The following is a 20,446-nucleotide window of genomic DNA, read 5'->3' as shown; positions in this document are numbered from 1 at the left end:
ACGGTGTGTTTTTATTCCACATGTGCCCTCTTAATGTCTGGGAACGTCTGCTTTGAGGGACCCTGTGTCTGTGTGCGGACTTGTATGGTGCACTGTATTTATATCTGTGTGTGCCTTGAGTTTTTAGTCTTGGTCTGATACCACTTTGTAAAGATTGTGTGTGGTAGTCCCTGTGGTGCCTTTTCCCCCTGTCTATGTTCTCTCTGAAAGGCACTTTTAAAATAATTTCAATTTACAAGGCATTGTAGTTTATGATCACGTTCAAGTTTCAAGATACATTCCCAGAGTTCTCAGTCTCCTGTTTGCACTAGGATGGTTTTTACCACTCTGAATCTCTGCTGAGCTTTACTGTGAAATCCTACCATAAAATCTTTAAAGAGCAGCACCATCAACTTTTATTAGTAACACCCTCTTCCTGCCTCTGCCTCTCTCTCAACACTCAACAGAGTCCAGCTCTGCTGGTGTGAGCTCCGAGGACACATTAACACACCAAACTTGTTTTTAAAAAGAAAAAAATTGCATTCAGTGGTGTGCGGCTGCCAGGAAACTATGCCATTTTCACTCAATCATGAGGTTCCTTTTATAATAGCGGAATTGTTGCCTTTATTGCAGTACTGATCAGAAGACAAAACTTTGTTCCACGGTTACTTTATGGTGTTGCAAACATCACCGATATTTGAGGCTTACTATTTACCATAGTATTCATTTAGAAATGTGTCTTGTTGTTCGTGTTTATGTTTAAACAGTACAGTCTATGGGATTCCAATAAATCTGTCTCTTAAGAAGTATACAGTTGTTTAGCAAAACCTCAGACTTGCTGTCAGAGAGCAGGTCTAGATTTCTATATAAATAGAACATTATGGGCAGAATTACTAAAGGATGTCAGTTTCCTGCTCTGCCACTCTGTTCTTCCTGTCTGCTAGATGCCATAAGGGCAGCACTGCTATGCTATAGGAAGGAAGGACCAAAACTGTCACTGTGACCACAGTATATTGAGATGTACTGTACATAACATCTCAGGCACAATACAATTATTGCTGCATTAATAATTCCAATAGTGCTCATTGCAGCCATCTCGAGTAACATGTTCTTGTAGAGCAAGGTGCATGTGTTTAAGAGCTACAGAGCTAATCCTCTTTTTATATTGCACTATTTGGTGAAACGTGCATCTCAGTAATGGGTTACCTGACCTTGCAGGATAGCTGCGGGGTGTCAGCTTTCTAATGTGTTTGCTCTTAACATTCGTCATGTAACAGCCTGGAGAGTGATGCTCTATGGCTTATGGGGACCAGCTTTGGGTTTCCTATTTGCCTGCCTCAGTGGTGAAGGAAGTGCCTTAAAATGGGGAGTACAACAGGGTTACCGAAGACCCCATACATCTGCAGGGTTTGTGTACTCCAGTCTGCCTGGCCTCTGTACATCTTGGACGCCATCCCCGATCTGTGTTGTTTTGGAAGGCAAGGTCTCTGTAAGCCATCTCAATTTGCTTGCACAGTCTCTCTACTTGGTTTAAAGTTGGCCTCGTAGCTAATAGAAAAAGCCATATTTAAGCGATGGCCAGTAAAAAAAATCCAAAGCCAAAGACAACAAAGATGTGTCGCAAAGCCCCCCCACACATCCCCCAACGAGGTATTTATCTGAGGGGTCCCAGGGAGATCATCTGACGATTCAATTGAAAGCTTTAAAGTGCTGCACTTGGTGGGAATTGGAAAAGACTCACAAAGGGCAATAGGTAGTGTGCTCTTTGTGAGGATGGCCGCAGTGTAATGCCTTTCTCTTGACTGACTGGGGCCCCCTTTTGTCATTTCTTTCTGGTTTTATTCCGCCTCTCTCTATTTACCCGGGGTCAGAGGTCATCGGGGGGGGGCGGGGGGGACAGGGTGCTGGGAAACCGTAACCTCTGAGAAAGCTCTGGGACAGGAGGCCTCTCCCATGGTCCTGGGGCCTGGCAGCTCTGACCTCTGGCTTCGGTGGAGAGAGGAGACACCCTGGCCTTGGCAGTGATACCGTCAGCGATGGAGCCCCCAACCCCAGTCCTGTCCCCAGAATAAAACGCCACAGCCGGCTTGTGAATGGGAGGAGGCGAGAGCCGTACAAATAAAAAACACCATTGTGATTGGTCAGGCTGTCAGCAGGGACGGACTGCGAGGATTAGGGTTTCTTTAAGCTGCCTGAATCCTTGCAGCACATGGGCCCTTATTTGAGTGAGAAGTACAGGTTCTGCTTCTCTTCAATATGAGTGATGATTGGCTTCATGGTGGGTTCCTCAGTGTTATTACGAATATATAAAGGTATATCCTGGTGATTTCAAGAATATTTAACTCATTTGTAATGAAAATGAGAGGAAAACCACATGATGGTAAAAATGCACTTTGCTAAGTGTGGTTTAGAGTAAAGTTTCAGGGGAAAAAACAAGAGAGATTTTTTTTTTTGTCCCATCACAGCTTCTCGGCCATGCTGGGGGTAAAATGTGCCCCAAAATAAGAGGGGTTAGAGGTCGGCGAGCTAATTTCTAGAGCTGAAATGCAGTTCTGCATGAACCAGTGAGACAAAGTTGCTGATTTGAGAATGCAGCTGCTCGTGTCATCTGCTCCTGTTGGGCGTGTTCTGTGTGCTCTGTGGGGTTTGGTGTGTGTGGAGTGGTGAAAAGTGACTGCCTGTCTTCTTCTGGGCCAGTAAAATACGACTACAGCACCATCCCTACAAGAATCGGCACCTCTGCCATGCTTAGAGGAGGCCCTGCCCCAGTGTTTTCCCACTTGACTGCCCTTCACGTTGGCATAGTGGCAGTGTCTCTGACAGACAACAGCTTGGCCCTCTGCGCACCAGCTCTGACGACAGGGGCTCTTCCTCCTCCGCATGAACACTTTTTTTTCACAACAGGTAAAAACAAAAGAGAGAGCAGTGAAGTGTGGGAGAACAGAGGCCGTTATGGTGACTGAGGTTTGGTGATGAAACTCTGCACTTTTCTAATGTAAGCGGAAGGCGTTTACAGACGAATTGGCCTGTCTTCTAAAGCCGCCTTATCATGCCTGTCTATCTGTATTAGTTATGAACTGTAAATGGGATCTGGGAGCCTCCAGGACATCAATTACCTCGGAGCAGGCAGGGAGTGTGTGTGTGTGTTCACAAGGAAGGAGCGAGGTCTCTCTCACGCTGGGAGGTTATGATGCGATTCTGCTTTATCACATGTGCTGTTGTCAGTGTTCCCACATGGTAGTTTCATCTTTAATGTGTGGGGACCTAAAGAAGGTGAGGAGGAAGAGGCCACTGGTCTTCCATTATATTGCACTGCCTTCTGTCTTCACCCTTCTTCACCGAATTCAGATCCCAAGTGCTTGATTGGCATGACCGATGAGTTACAGTGTCGCCAAAGCAGATGCAATTAACACAATATTTACAGACATATACAGTACAAACATATCATTGGACATTTACATACATCACATAAAGATCTTTAGGTCTTAAGGGCTTTCATCTCGTTCTTAGCTTTCCCCTTGAACACACCTGGATATTAGTGAACAATGGACGACTGTTGACCGATCCCCAGCGGTGAAGGCTGCCGACACGTGATCTTGTTTTGTGAACAGAAAGGCCCTGCTGTTGTGACTGCAGTACAGTTAACTATGGAATTGCCTTGTCAGATAAAGATTTTAAGGGAAGACCCATAAAAAACCGATGAAAAATGCCAGCCGTAGCTATATAACAAATACATAGCAAAAAACAAAACAACCAAAGCCATTATGCAATGCAACTTGAATAAGGTTTGTGCTCATCTTAAATATGTGTTAATTTAATCTCAGAGAGTTTTTTTCTGATACCCAGTTGAGTCTGTTGAAAAAATGGTTTTACAGATACTATTAAATCCTATACCAGCTTGTCTGGTCAAGTTAACAGTTTGAAGGTGCTCATAAATGCTTCCTGTGGATTCACAGATGTCAGGCTTTGTCCTTTAGGTCATCATGTAAAGAATTTATAATGATCGTGTGACTGGAAAGACTTATTATCCTCTTATATGGAGCAGATGTTTGAAATGTTTAAACAATGCATTTCAAAGCATGCAGTTTGATTTTAAAATGCTGCACATATGCTTTGAAAACACTCATCCTAAATTTGTATTTTTTAAATTTGTATATAAAAAACAGTGACTGTATTTTGAAAATAGATTTGAAATGCAAATTCTTCTCAGCGATGAAGATGACTGTGGACTTACACTTGTATGCATTTGAAAGCTACATGTTACTTTTACAATTTTAAGGGTAAGATGTGTTAATTGTTAATTTAATGCACTGATGCCTTCATGATAGGAGACGTATATTCAACCAAGTGTGAAAAGTCAACTGACCAAAAATATGTTTGTGTAGAATGCTTTGAACAAAAGACATCACCTAATAAAATAATTCCGTTTAACACAAGTGTCCAAACAAGGAATGAAATAAAACTCTCTGATGAGCAGTGTGCCCTAGAGGTGCAATTCCAAATGAAACTAAAACAATACAAGGCACAAAATTCCCATGATAATATCCTATGAGGAGGGGATACAGCTCTGGCTCTTAAGAGCTAAAGTCCTGCTGTTTCTGAAAATCCTGACCAAGACCTAGTGACTCTGCAATTTGACATCTGATCTAAATAGTTCAATTAAATGATTAAGTAATTAACACCTGAAGCTCCCCCTCTAAAGGGGTAGGTTACCTGCTACTGTTCTACTTTCAAATCAGGCTCTCTAATAAAACTGAAGATCTGCTTCTCTGAGTCCCTCCCAAACAGTGTGTCTGTGTTTATTAAGGAAATTTGGACGATAACTACCAGTTCGCTGTCATGGTACACACAAGATACCTATTAATACATTCTTTAAGAAAGCAGCAATTTGCTGAACACCCAACGCAGAACTAAATATTGTAATTTCTGCCATTTCTCTCTGTGCAACTGAGCATGAGGTTCTGCGGCTTATTCCAATAGTAAGTGAATGGAAAGAGAGAAAAGGGACGCCAACTACAAAAAACCCAGTGACTTGATCTGGAGTGCTGTCTGTGTGGAGTTTGTATGTTCTCCCTGTGTTCATGTGGGTTTCCTCCAGATTCCTCAGTCCAAAGACTTGCTGGTAGGTTCATTGGCTTCTGGGAAAATTGGCCCTGGTGTGAGTGTGTGTTTGGGTCTATATCTGTCTGCCCTGTGATGGACTGGTGTCCTGTCCAGGGTGTACGCTGCCTTGCGCCTGTTGCTTGCTGGGGTAGGCTCTGACTCTCCTGTGACCCCGAATTCGATAAAGCATTTACAAATATGAGGCTATCCTCAGATTCAGGATTGCGCCTTAATCACCAGCAGGATCAACAGCCCTGCTAATTTTACATTGCACCGATCTTTTCCTAACAACTCGAAGGGATTATTTTTGTGTTTTGTAATTCCGGTGAGAGAAAATCGGTTCTGTGTAGGAGCATGTTGACCAAAAGGGTTAACTTTGCAATGAATTTAAGGCTTTATATTGTCTTTTGTTTTGTGAAAAGCACCAAAAAAAGGGAAAATGTTAATCCTAATTAATCCCAGTAATCCAGGCCTGCGCGATAAGGGAAGAGGTGCCCCGACTGGCTGCTAATCACAAACCAAGACCCGGCAGCTGCTTCTGCCCGTCAAGGTGGAGAATCAGACCCAAATCCTGCATCTACAGTCTCAGACCTCCCATTTCGCTGTTGCAGGAAATGTGCTTTTTATCACCCATACAGACAGGGGCTTCCAAGAATAATGAAACCCAGAGGTGGCTGGGAGAGTGTAATCAAAGGTTTTAACCATTTAGGGCTCTCAGTGGACTCGCGCAGGCTGGGCCTGCACAGTAAGTGCCCCTCTGAGACCAAGCAGTGGGTCACCAGGTCCTAGTGCACTTCCTTCTGTTTTCAAAGCCTCATTTACTGAAAATGGTTTTGATGGTGGAGGTGTGCCCGGAGCCTTGGTTTGCCGAATAGCTGGGTTATTTCCTTAAACGCGCTCCTTTATGGGCTTGAACAGCCTGGGCCCTGACTGTGTCTGTGTGCTGTGTTCAGATCTGCCTGTGGTGTGCGCTCTGAAGACTCTGGTTTTCCTGGCACGACACTGGGAGACACTGGGTGACACTGGGAGACCGTGCTTTCTGATCTGCTGCTCCAAGACTGTGGAACTGTTTCCCACCCCGTCTGAGATCCTGCTAATCAATCAGCACATCCAAATCCTGTCTTAAACCTCGCTTTTTATCCACTCCAGCTTTTAACTGTTTCATTATTTGTATTTGTGTACATCCGTGTCTCTGCTGTTTCCGTCTTTGTTTCATATTGTATAGCGTCCTGAGGTAATGTGCAGTGCAAGGCGCTATATGAAACAAAGATTTTCTGTTCCCTTTTGTCTCGTGTGCTGCCAGCGAGACCCAAGGTCTTTGACTGACAGCTGTGTCCTGGCCTTTCCTGGCGTAACTCAGCAGGGCGAAGGGGGTGCTCGCTGGTTTGGGGGCGCGTCGCCGCTATGGTGGGGCCATGTGTGACACGAGCAAGGTATCTCGCCGCTGTCCTTCCCCGCGCCTCCCTGTCTTCTGCTGGGCGTGCAGCAGTAGGGGTGGCTCCCAGACCCCTTTCTGGGGAGGTGCATTAGCATGAATTCATATGGATTAGCTGGGGGTTGGGGGAGAGCTGTTCTCCAGCAGTGATTTCCCTGGGGGCTGCAGTCAGATGGCTGCTTGGGGGCCTTAGAAGAGGTGGCTGCCCCAGTGCCAGCTGGCTGGCGGGGACCTGAGGTTCAGCTTCTTGACTCGATCATTTCGACAGCTTCCAAAATAGAGGCGCCGTGCTGGTGGTAGAGGGGGGAAGGGGGGCAGAGCCCAAGGTCAATAGAAACATGTTCACCCCGGCTTTCGTCACAACACCATTAATTTCTCTGCCATGCCTCCCTGTCTAGTCTCACATTTGTTTTGCTCTCTATTAATGAAGTTCATAACAGGAACTGAGGAGGAAGGTTAGATCCTCATCTTGCACGCTTCCAATCGCCTATGCCTATAAGTCTCGCACCCGGGACTTCCGGTCCCATGTCTCCCTCACACCCCGTCTACACCCTGGCAGCGACTCACTGGCTCAGTCCTCGCTCAGTCCTTTGCCCAGGCTGCCATTCCCTCAGCCAGCAGAGTTAGGCCACGTGTACTCTGTACGTCAGGGCATCAGGAACTAACTGAACCAGCGAAGCAAAGCTAGGCATCTTGGCACATGCAGGTTAATAGCCTGAATACCGTTTTCACTGCTCCTGGAGAGGTGTCGCTGAAAGGCCTAGGAAGCCGAGCCTCTGGCGAACACTGTGGGGATCCTTCCGTTATTCTCCGCACCTCTGTACAGCCATGAGTTCATGGAATGTGCGGAGTGGGGAAATGCCGAAAGTACCGCACGAACCTGCACCTGCGTGGTTCCGCTGTGTGAGTTATGTTTTGTGCTATTTCATATCTGCCACATGTTGTGGATGTTATTGCAAAAATTCCCGGCAATTAATTTTTTTTTAATTCCAACATTCATCGGTTGCTATGACTGTTTTCCAACAATAGCAAATTCTCGTTTTGATACTATAATTCTCCATATTTTAAGAATTTAGAATATTTAGTATAAGATCATAGGGTATAAATTCTGTTGAAGATGGAAAATCAACTTCATCTGCATGAATTAATGATAATTCTTTGCACTTTACAGCAGTATATAGCAGTATAAGGCATATAGAAAAATATGAAGCTTTTCACCCCTAAGGATCCCAAACATTACATATCAGTCATCTCTTACATGGCTATGGAGTCTTTAAGGATAAATCAGGACCTTGCTTTAACTGCTTGTCTGCACCTCTTACTGCACAGAGTCCCAGGTCACCATCCTTAGCTTGGAAAAAGTAGTCCAGAGGGAAGGGCGCACCCTACTGGTCTACCAATAATGCATACAACAACCACTGTACCTACTCAGGATCTTAGTAGATTGAACTGTCATGGAACTAGTCTTATTTGCCATCCTGTTATGATGATGATGTTATCCGGTCAGTCGGATCCGACTCTCGGCGATTCTATAGGCCATCTCTCGCCATGCTTTCTGGTCTTGAACTTTCCCATCCTGGTATAGTGAATATTAAAAGATGTGTATGCTATATCTGGGACTGCTTGATTAATTGGGACACAGAAAAGATATCTGTCAAAACGCCTTACCAGTTAGGGAGAGTTGTCTGGCTTTGCTGTCCACACTTAGCAGCACTGCTCAGTGCTGGGCCCACTACCTCAGAAAACAGTTCATAGCCTGCTGCACGTGACAGCACTTTCTGGCCTAGTTTCTGAAGAGCGGCTACAGTTCAGCTTTTCCTTGAGTTGGTGCCAGTTGGCTGCTTGGAAAAGAGAAACCATTACTGCTACCAGCTGAGTGAGGAGCAGAGTGGATCTGTGTCAGTGTGTGGACTTGTATGTGTGTGTGTAACAGAGAGCAGGAGAGCAGAGGGACTTGCAGCAGTCCAGGGAAAGCTGCACACATGAGCACAATGCAGGCAGCTTCTAGTTTCAAACCAAGTACATCTTATCTGGGTTAATCGATCAGGGTGGCTTTGGATAATGGATTGCTCAGTCTAAATCACCTCTTTGTGTCAGATTGTTTTTGTGTGTATATTTGAAAGAAATGGACAGTTTAAAAGGCTGTTTTAGAAGAAGTATTAAAACGTACTGCTTGTACACACATTCAGCACGTGTGTGCATTTATTAGAGAAGGAGTCTCAGAAATGATTAATTCAGTAAACTTGGTCTCAGTGTGAAATGCAAGAATGATCCTGTGGTTTTTAATTTAGCCTTGAAATTGAGAGGATTGACCTCCTGGCACAGTAAACTACAGCACAGAAACACTGCCTTGTTTCTGTGTTTATTTGTTATAAGATGAGGGAAATAGTTGAGTAAAGAAGCTTACAAGCCTGTAAGAAGGTTATATAGCCACAGTGAATTATTTTTTAATTGCTCTGCAGTTCAGCCTTCTAATGCAGCAATGTGCCAGTATGACAGTAGGGCACTGCTGGAAACACCACAGCGCAGGTTTGGGTGCCATAAGCTGCTGGCAAGGTGTCTCTAAAACGCCTCGCGCCAAAGGCTGGGTGCCAGGGAGCTGTGCAGGGTAACGCTGAGCCAGGCACTCACCTCCCAGTGCCAGAAAGCCATGTGCCCCAAGCAAGTGTCGTCTTTACAGCTACACGCAAAGCAATGGACTGTGATGAACCTGTGGGGCCCCAAGTACTGATATCTCCCTTGGAATTCAGACTGGACCAGTCAGGGAGAGAGAATGGGGATGCAGCAGTATTCTAGACCCTGCATTTCAGTGACCAGACCATGTGAGGATGAGTCATACTGCATCAATGAACCAGCTGCTATCCTTTAGCATTCATTGGAATTCACAGCAAATCAGCATATTGATTCCTTGCATGTGAAGATCCAAAAGCGCTTTTGCCTGTCGAAATCTTCTGCATTGCATCGAGCACCGAAGTGTATCACCCACCTTAGTTAATATGTAGCAGCTGTTCGGCGCCAGCAGCCCCACTGCCATCAGATCAGGAAAAGGTGAAATTATTTCAGTTGTTGAATTAAGGATGAAGTTTTGAGTAGGAAGTTTTGATACCCAGCCTGGCTTAGAGCTGATGAGATCAGGCTATAAGACCATCTTGATCATTCCGGAGAGCAATAGTGTTCAAAAACTCGGAAGAAATAACATAACGCTTTTGCCAGCGGTAATTTCCCTGCCCTGTAATTTCAGTGCGGGAATCCCAAAGCAGCGAGTTCAAGTACTGCATTAAAACTTCTCAGAGATTGAAAGGAAAATACTGAAGCGGAATGCCAGGTCTTTTTTTGCATTTAAATAACTCGTATGGGTATTTCAGTTCACAAGCTGTTAACAGCGCTGTTATGTTGTGGTGAAATACAGACCTACATACAGAAATGTTCATACCGTTTTTAAAGACCAAGCCTTTTCGTAATTTCGTTATCCTTTTCAGTTTCGCTAAAAGGATAGTATGTACCTTGAGCGCTGCATGCATTTGGCTTCGAAACTACTGTGATGTGTATCTTTTTTTTTTTGCCACATGCTGCGCGATACCGTATATTGGCGAGGTGAAGCCTTCTGACCGGGAGCCGCCTGCAGAGATGGGAATGACCGTGACGGGTGCGCGGTGCGAGGAAAGGACAGGGGGGGACATGGTCTCCGGACGGGCCGACCCCCCGCTCCCAGCGGGGCTCTCCGAGGTCGCGCACTCTCCCAGGGCTGGGTTTGGTGGGGTGTGCGTAATGCTGCCTTTGTGCGCGGTGGTGATTTAAACAGTGGCGGGGTGACAGCCCAAATGCATGTCCCCCCGTTGAAGGGCACTGGAGCGTGCGGGGCTGCCCCGCCCCGCCTCTATTGACGGGCTGGGGGTGGCCAGATGTGGGCCCATCAGTCACTGTTAAGGGGAGGAGCACCATTCTTCCCGTTCAGAGCTCACGGCCACTCTCTGCCACAGCCGCGCTCAAGCTCCGCATGTCAGACAGCCTGCCTACAGCAGCGCGGGAGGAGAGGGGGGACCGGGGACAGGTGATCACTTCCTTTCTTTGACGCACACGGGATCATCCCGAGCCCGTCGTAAAAACAATGAACATTTTGCTTTAAAAGTAAAAACGAAACAGCAGCCGTAAGCTCAAGAAAATAGCGAACACCCCCCCGACAGAATAAGGCACGATTTGCGCATGTGAACGGGTTTCATCGGTTACACCCTAATGGACTGGAAGTAATTGGTCTGTGCTGTGGGAGATTTAGAGATGCCAAATGTCTACTTTGTTATTCAAAACAGAGTCACTTTCACTCCCAAGAAATTTGCGCCTTTTTTTTTTACACAAAAAGTTTTTCTGATGGAACTAAATTAATGCGGCCATATGTTTCAACACATTCTACTTGAATTTATTTTCTCTGCATAGCCGTTTTCCGAGGTAGATATTCAGAGTTGTAATTAAAAAGACGGTGGTAGTGCTTTTAACATTGCTTCGAGTATTCCTTTGCATTTCAGTTGAAAAAGACGCCAGCGCCTGTTCATGTAAATTCATTGTCTATTGGTAAAAATAGCCACACGTTATAATTTAAATTCGAAAGCCACCGATTTTATCAAATGCTATTGGTAATATAATTACATATATTGCCCAGGGCAGCTGTATAATGACAGTCTGTATGTTCTTTTCACCAACAATCAGTTCTTGAAATTATCTTCTGGCCATAAGATGAGATAGGTAGTGATTGGGAAATCTATTTTAGGGTACATTAGTTATGCTGCTCTCTTGCCCTTGAATAAATGAAACCCTTTATGGAGGTAGATCACTGCAGAAAAGAGAAAATTAACTGCAGATTGCTTTTGTGGCCCATGAAGCTGGTTAGCAGAGGCTGGATTAATGTGAGGTGTTTAGGGAACCTCGGAGCTCTGTGTTAAGTATGAAGGAGATCTGGGTTATTTGAGGACTTTGGGGTGTAGGGAGTGGCTGTCGCTGGCCTGGAATTGTTCCCAATCGTCACGTCATGTACCATATTGTCCCATTTATACCCGACGTGACATGACCATGATGCCTTTAGAGGGAAGATTGTCACGACTCGTACCTTCTCCCAAAAGCGCCCTGGCATTACCACACGCACTCAACTCCACACACACTCATCCAGGAACTAATTATCCAACCACGTCTCTCTCTCTTCGATATTTAAACACTCTTCAGCGGCTTACCTACACTCACTAGTGAGAAGTCTTCCACAGCTTCCTCCTGTGCGCGCTACTATTCTCGACCGGACTCTTTGACTACCCGACCTGGTTCTCCTACTTTTGACTTCGCTCTTGCCTGACGACTTGGATTTGGAATCTTGGATTTACTTTTGCTGGTACTACTGTCCTCACGGCTTCGCACAGGGGTCCAACATCTCACCCCTTTCAGAAACCCTGACAAAGATGATGCAATAGGGTGATTTCAATAATCCAGGGGCTCCAGGTAGCTGGCAGCTGGAGGTGGAAGGAGGAAGGCTTGTGTTGGATATTGCGTGCGTGTCCGTGTTTCTCAACAGCTGGACCACGCTAGCTGTTCAACTTCAACCCAGGGGTAGGTTCCTCTGTGTCAGCGGGCCATTGTAAGACCAGCACAGTGAATGACTGAGCTGGGGAAGACAGAAGACAAGCCAAAAAGAATCGCTGTATGCAAACAGCACATGCTTTTAAAATAACGCAACAACAATTTGAGTGAATCTCCACTATAATAGGCAGTACAAAAATGACTGTAGGAAAGTTCCAGGCAGGGAATTTCTTTCAAACTGACATGAATTTACCATGATGTCTTTTGACTCCTTGCAACAGAGCATATCTCTCTTCTTCATTGCTGAAGCCTTAGTGGTGATGCTCGTGGCTCTGGCGAAGAGGGCATGCACACCAATTAACAAGCCTGTCCATGATCCTCCTGTGGACCAGTGTGCATCCTCAGCCTTTCCTGCACTCGCCTCCTGCTGCAGTGAGCACTGGAAGACTTGTGGGGATTCCTCCACTGACAGCCTGCAATCCTGGAAAACCCTATTAGCTCCAGCTCGCCTTCCCTTCACTGCCTGAGGACGGCAGAGAGAGTGCATAGCTGCACACAGAAAAAGAGGGAGGGAGGGAAAGGGGGATAAGAGTGATTTGAAATTACAGGCTGAAGGAGCTCATCAGTTGTCCAAGCCAGATCCGCACACTACATCCGGAGCAATCACAGTGTAAATCCCTGAATGAGTCGGTTATTCACAAGGAGGCCATGCTGGGAGGGAGGGGGCAGGTTAACAGGAGATCATCTTTTCCTCCCAGGTCTTCAATCCCAGGCGGTCAGACTGAACCAGTAGTTCTATTGTCTTGAAGCCTCCAGACTTTTACAGAGACTGCTGCAGTATCAGGTTCAGGTGCTGTAATCCTCTGACCACTACTTGTGCAGAGCAGGCGGTCTCCAATTATTTATAATGGGGGAGAGAGAGAATCATTTGTGTCATCTCTTCCTGTGACTCAAAAATTGCAGAATTACCTGATGGGATATTGGAGTACTGGAGTATCGTTGAACTATGGAAAGGATAAAAACAGACCATATTGCTTGTGATGTGAGGTACTGATGTTCTGTGTACTATTTCTCATCTTTAAGAGATTCATATAAGTTCAAACATGGCCTCGGGTTTCAGTTATGCACACTAAACGCAGTGCTGAAAGAAGAAATGCATTTCTTCTACACAGCAAATCCTGATACTGCACAATTTCAAAGAATCTGAATACCAGAGGCAGAGGAACTTTATTTTTTAAAGTTAATTTTGTATTCCTACTGGAAATGGAAATGCATAAAGCTTCCCTTATGGCTGATTCAAACGTCTTAAGGTTTGTATAAAAGATACATCACCATCGCGTCGTTCAAACAAGTTTCTGCTTCTTCAGGCCCATGCAACGTTGAGATGGTATTCCAGTGTCACATCACCTTTTGGCAATGAAGACATGCTCAGATTGCACGCTTGCAGGACAGTCCTACTCGGGAAGTGTTGCCTGGGTGTATTTGTCTGCAGTTCTCATGATTTTGTTTCCTTCCTTCTGCCAATTTAAATGCGCTTTAGTGGCAAAGCAGTCTTTTGATAGCGCATCATTAAACAACAGTCTCTTTCTTTTTTGTTGATTTAATGAATCAAGGTTGGCCTTTATCGAGTAGTTCCTCCCTCTTCATGGCTGCTTGTTAGTGCTTTAAAAAAACGTGCTAATTAATTTCAAATGGAATGCACCCCCCCCCCCTTCTCTTCTGATAGTAGTCATTTAAATAATCTCTTAATTTTCAGCGGCGGTTGTGAATGGCGCTTTTGTAATTAGCTTTGTGCAGATATATCTGTGGGGCTTTGTTGTTTGCAGTGAATTGGTCCATCTTGGTGGAGCCTGGGACAGTGCAGAGCTGAGTGTTAAAGAAACACATCTTTTGTTCCCCACACTGCTGTTTATAGCAGGAAGATGGCTTAATGAGTGACATGCCTACCCATCACTACTCCACTTCAGCTAATGTCTTTATGTTTGTTCATTAATTACCTGCTATCCTTCCTGGAACAGACCCAATGATATATAGAAGCCTGGCCAGAGATGCTATTTACGATCTGGATGAGGGAGAGCTTTTATTATTCCTGTTGCTTTTAAAGTGCATTCCCGCTTATTGTCTTTATTATCAGGCGTGGATCCTGTTGACTAAAGCTCCTTCGCATCCTTGGAGTGGTTTTGTTTTTATGATTCCCCCCTCCCTCGCCGCTTAAACCGCAATGATCCCAAACAAGCCGCGCCTTCCCGCTTTGTCCCGCGCGCATCCGCGCAAACAGGCGAGCATTCAGACGATAAACCTGTCGCGGAATGAGTAAGCGGCTGGGGCGCCAGCTGAAAGGCGAGGGGTGCGTGAGAACCGCAGGGATGCAGGGAGCGGCCGGTGAGGACGTGGTGCCCTTCTCCCGGCGGGGGAGCAGAAGGATGCAAGGCGCCAGCGTTCCTCGAGAAGCCCCGGGCCGTTGCAGGTCAAGCGGGCTTGAAGCCGCTGGGCTGGTGGCCCTTGCGCGGTAAAGCAGAGAAGCTCCCCCACCTGCTTCCTCCAGAGGCTCAGGTGCTTCTGTGTTCCGGGCTCTGCTGTCTTCTGCAGCTGCTGGAGGTCTGCAGCGGTGAGCAAGATCGCGCATTCCATGATCAATTAACTTGTTAGCCCATTTCAGCTCTCTGACGTCAGGGACTAACTGAATTGCATTGCAGATTGAGAAAACAATTTCTTTATTTTTCTTTATTTTTCTCTCTTGGCTGTGGCCGAAGCGCAAACTGTATCAACAGATTAGGATTAAGACTTTAAATCTTTAGGATTAAGATTAAGTCTTTAGGATTAAGGTGCAGCCCCTTCTGATACAGATCTGGTGACCAATAACTGTTCTGCCACACATGAACATGCTCTTTTTGGAAGCAGATGAACTTGTGATAAAAAGGGGTCTACACCCAGGATGGTGTGGGTATGGATTTTAAAGTAACAGATGTCTCTTTAATTAAGAGTGTTATTAATTCACGTAATTTGGTCATTATGAGCTTTCAGTACTCTGCACATACTGTACTTATGTCTACAGGGTCAAAGGGTGATGCAAAAGAAAATGTCTTTTTACAATTTAGAAAATCTCTAGAGGTCCTTCCCCCAGTCTCTTCAGCTTTGCTCAGGCTGCAGAGTTAAGCGTGTGACGTGCTTGTGTGCAGTGGTGTTGTGTACAGGTACAGTTGTCTCACCCTGCCTGGGCTAGCCTTCCCAAAACCTTTACCTGGTTTTGTCTGCCTTCCTTACTTTAGTCTCTGGGAGGCACTCAGTGGCCTGTAACACAAGAGGAATATCATTTCTAATAGGGGCAGAATAATGCCTCCATTGTTTCTTCCTTTCTTTTTTCTTATATGACCTCATGCATCAAACGGGCAAGAGAATCTTTCCTGTATCAACTCCAGACAAAGAACAGGAAGCTTTAATGAGATCAATATGTGCCCTTTCTTAGGATTTAATCATTGAAAACCACCACCAAAAAGCTACATCTGCATAAAAAACACATATTTGGATCTCTTTACTGCAAATTGTATTGCAGTGTAGCTATTTAAAGGCCATTGAAGGGTGACTCTCCATGCTGAAGTAGCATCATTTTTGCATTATTTATGGCTTTGGCGTCCATTATTCATGGTGCCCATTAGCTGGGCCCTAACTCCTGCTAGGATGTATGTGGTGGATGATGTCAAAATTAATGGGGAAATAAAGTGATAACATTACAAGAAAGAGAGGGAGGATAGTTCTTGCTTGGTAAGAAGAACAGAGCTTCAGTGCACTGGTTTCAGCAGCCTTCCCTTATGGGGACCATAGGGCAAAAAGCATGTTAAGATCAGAAGGAACCTGAGTTTTCTGGTGTTTTAAAACCTGTTGCCTCCATCTCCTCTTTCTGTCAAAACGTTTCCTGTCCTGCAGGACACAGATCTCGTGAAGGATCTGACTGTGTCAGTAAACCAGCAAATCTTATCTGGGAGCAGACAGCTTATAACCTTCTCGTGTCTAGCGTCTCCTTTCCCCTCATTTTATCATCCGAAAAACATTTTTAAAAAGTTTTTGCACGATAAGGCTGCACGGCTGCAGCTAACTGTTTATTAAATGTTTCAGATTCGTCATAGTAGTATTGTATAATTAATAGGAGTCATAAGAAATCTGCTGGGACTCAGAAGAGTAAAACACTGATGTTGTTAACTCCCCGATAATGGGCATTTTACCCTGTGTGTGTCAGTCTTCTGGCACTGTGGCTGCAGGGCACAGTGTCTCTGTACTGCAGGCGCGAGCTGGTTAATGCTGCCATGTTTAATGCATGAATGTTAATGGCCATGGCCCATCTGGGCCGCCCTGATTGCGAGAGAGATGAGTGATGGAGGGGTCTGGGGCGGGTTGTGTCGAAAAACAGATGTAGGTTGATTGTCCAGGACAGAGGCAAGATTAAGTGGGGGTGCCACATCACCATCACCTCATGCTTTTACTTTCCCCTGATCCAAGTACTGGCTTGCTGCATGCAGACTTGATGAATCATGTGCTGACAGTGTGGCATTAAGACTGCCCTGAGCCACTTCCTGTTTGTTTCTTCATCTTGTAATTGTTCCACTGATGTGACCGAAAGCACCAGGGAGTCTTTACAGCAAGAAAAGCTGCAGAAGTTACTTCACTCCTACCCATCAGTGGAGGGTAATACCTCAGGTGGGGCTGCAGTAATTACCTGCTCTCACGTCTCCACAGCCTTCTCTGGGAACCTTCTCTGCCAACAGTCTAGCTCAGGCTTCACAGGGGGCACTGTATCACAAAACACTGGGCCACAGCCTTCAAGAGTGGATTCTTTCCCAGAGCAGACAATCTTGTGGCTGTTTTGCCCCAGTGACACACTGATACGAGCTCTGCATGGTTATTGTTCTTATTGAAATTGACACACTTTGCATCACAGCCGGCTCGAGGAATGCATTAACGTCTAAACCGATGAATAAAGAAAGGAAACGAATGGGCGGACATCTCCTTAGCCAGAGGTTTGTTTTTTTTTCCCTGTGCCTTGAGGGCTTTGAGGACTGTGGCCGAACTGAAATAAAGAGGCAGTAAATGTTGTTCTGCGTGGACGAGAGAATGAAATTGCCCTGAAATTTAAATTCTTAAAGGAAATGTATATTTGGAATGCTTAGCCAGTTTGATCCCTGGATTTGTTAAAACACAAACTATGCATATGTGTGTGCACAAATGCATTTTACACATGAGCCATTCAGTAGTTTGCATCCATGAATCATGAATACACAGGCTGGAAACACCCATCAGCATGGTATTTGCTGTTGGGCTGTTGGCAGGCTCGTGAAATTACACAGTTTTTAAAAACGGTGAATTCTATTTCTTTTTGCCATTAGCAAATGTCAATGGGTTCGAACAAAATAAGCAACACACTTTAGCACGTATCTGTGCGACATATACAACATATTTCAAATTCCACATTGCAATAATATGCAAGATCAGTTTTTATGGCTTACAGGCAAAGCATTGACAATTAGGAGGACTGATGCAATGTCACAAGACTCTGATTAGTGAAGAATACAGCTATGAATTCTCCAAAGCTAAAACATCTGGGGGCGATACAGTACACTGGTAAGCATTGTTGCCTCATAGTGCTGGGGCCCTGGGTTTAATTCTGGACCTGGGGTGCTACATGCATGGAATTTGTATGTTCGTCCTGTGTTCACATGGGTTTCCTCCAACGGTGCAAAGACATACTGGTAGGTTAATTGTTTTCTGAGAAAACTGGCCTTGGTGTGAGTCTGTGCTTGTTTGTGTCTGTGTTTGTGAGTGCCCTGCATTGGACTGTTGTCCCATCCAGGATGTATGGCATCCCATCCCATTTTGCACCTGTTGCTTGCCAGGATAGGTTCCAGCCCCCTCATGCCCCTTAATTGGAAGGAGCGGTCAGAAAAAAGATGGATGCATGGATAAGAACATCTGCTTGCTCTTCTGTTATGAGTGGTTATCGTTCATGTAGCCTTCCTAAAGGCTTCCTGCGGAGGGCGGGGGTTGGGGACCCTTCCTGCTGAGGTTTTTGCATCCTTTGTAGACCTTGCAAAGGTCACACCAAAAGGCCTGATATCAGATCAGACTCGGCAGCAGCTGGCCCACTGAGCGAGGAGCTGTTGTGTCCAGGGATTTTGCTGTGTCCTTTCCCCTACTTCAGCCTATCAATTATTTTCAGCACGCTCTCACCAATTAGGGCTGTGAGATTTGAAATTGCCAGATTATCTCGCTTCCTAAAGTGTGCATCACAGAGTGCTGCTGCAGCTAATTGTCTGAGAGGGAAAATTCGGGCAGGCTGTCAGTTAGTAATAATTGACTGATTAACACCACGAGGAAACTGAGGTTTGACTAAAAAAATCATAAAATCCATATTCCAAGTGTGTGTACCAAGGATCAGGATGTTACAAATGCACGTAGAAATGTGTTTATTTCCTGTCTGGAAAAGGCAGTAACAGAGAAATATTGATGTGTGTCTCTCGAGCTTTTTTAGTTGTTTCTTGTACAGTAGGAAGCAGCTCAGAATGAAGGCGCAGTTCCTCTAATGCCAGTCACATCCTTTTGAAGTGCAATACTTCCTGATTACGACATTGTCCGCACTGATTATTTTCGTATACCTCAAGTGCACTTTGCCTAGCTCTTGGAATTTTAAATCAGGTTGTTTAAATTTTAATCAAAGAACTGTACTTATGTATTGTAACGTTCTGCCATACCATGTCAGACCACTCTGCATTTTTCACCAAAACCTTCCTTTTAGTAAGATGGGCTTAAATCCATCCATTTTCTGACTGCTTCTTTCAGTTAGAAAGAAGCAGATAGGGTCATGGAGGAGCTAGAGCCTATTTTGAAGCATTACAGTCCACGCACAGTCACAGACAAACACTCACACCTAGGGCCGATTTTCTCAAAAGTCAATTATCCTACTAGCGTGTTCTGCGGGAGGGAACTGGAGCACCCAAAGAGAACCCAAGTAACCATGTGGGGATCATGCAAACTCCACACAGACAGCACCCCAGGTCTGGAATTGGCCCAGAGCCCCAGTGCTGTGAAGCAGCAATGCTAACCATTTTACCACAGTGCCGATGGGTTTAATTAACACTACCAAACAGAGTCGACTCACTGGTATTTTTCCTCTATTTCTATAACTCTGCTTGACCAATCAAATGTCATTGTTCCGGATTTTGAACTCCTCTGTGTTTTGCCAGTACAATTAAATGATTTAAGTCTTTCTTCCACATTGTAAGATTGAGTCTGTAAAAATATATATGCTTTCATAACACCCTTTATGAAAACAGGTGGAGATTGTGGAGCTGCACTGACTTCATGCTTCTTATGTCTGTTCTGTACAACAGCAGACCCAGCTTATCGTGAACAAATCTGTGCATGGAAACAAATTGCCGGGTGCTACACAGCAGAGTTAGTTTATCCCTCTTGTTATGCTAATAGAGCTGAGATTAGCCTTGCCTAGTCCCAGTTAATTAGGGGTGATATTTAAATAAGTGCACTCATCTCAAAGACTCAGTGAGAGCTGCAAAAAAGCCAAACTTCTCACTAATTTGAGTTAGTGCAGGATGCCCCTCGTTATGATCCTTAGCTGATGAGATCCATTGCTGCTCTCAGGAAAAGAAATAAGGGGAATAAATAAAGATATTGGATATTTTATACTTAATACTATTCTTTGATTAATGCCTGGTTTATATCTATATATCACTACTTTCTGGAATATTGCTCAATGACATGTAACAGCAAATGGTAGCCACACTGGAGTTCTGGGCAGGGAGATAGGCTTTAGTTAAGTGCTGGCAGCTAAATTTCACACTCATCTCCCCATCAGTCCAATTGACTGGGAATGAAGTGGCATTTTTGTAACCCTTTATGGTCATAGCCAGAAACACCTGTATTTATTTGGCCATCAATAATCCAGTCAGAAAGACTGTGGACCTGTCGCCCTAGTCCCACCAGAACCCTAGCGTGTACTGGCCACTAGTGCCTTGCCTTGGAGAACATTCCTCATCTCACAGGTTAGAGCCTCTTGCTCTGTTTCCTCCTCTCCAGCTGTAGGAAATTTAACAGCTAGCGCGGAGGCCAGTCTGCTTGAGTTTGTTTCCTGCGGAATGGGTTGGTAGGAAGACAGGTCTTGTGCTTGGCAGGCGGGGGCAAAAAAGCAGCTTTTAAAAGCAGCTTCTGCCTCTTAGAGAGGGCGGTAAAGGCAACCTGACAAGGTCATCTCATCCTTGCGATCAGAGGTGCTCGTAGAAACTGCACGCTCAGTGTCACTGCGCCAAGGACAAGGGAGTCTTCAATAAAAGAAGTGTCTCTCTCCAACTCTTAAGACATTCGTGTTCA

Source organism: Atractosteus spatula, chromosome 7 (genome assembly GCF_055471065.1).
Source record: "Atractosteus spatula isolate fAtrSpa1 chromosome 7, fAtrSpa1.hap1, whole genome shotgun sequence".
Classification (NCBI taxonomy): domain Eukaryota; kingdom Metazoa; phylum Chordata; class Actinopteri; order Semionotiformes; family Lepisosteidae; genus Atractosteus; species Atractosteus spatula.
The sequence above is the reverse complement of the archived record's forward strand: the minus strand, read 5'-3'. Positions refer to the sequence as shown.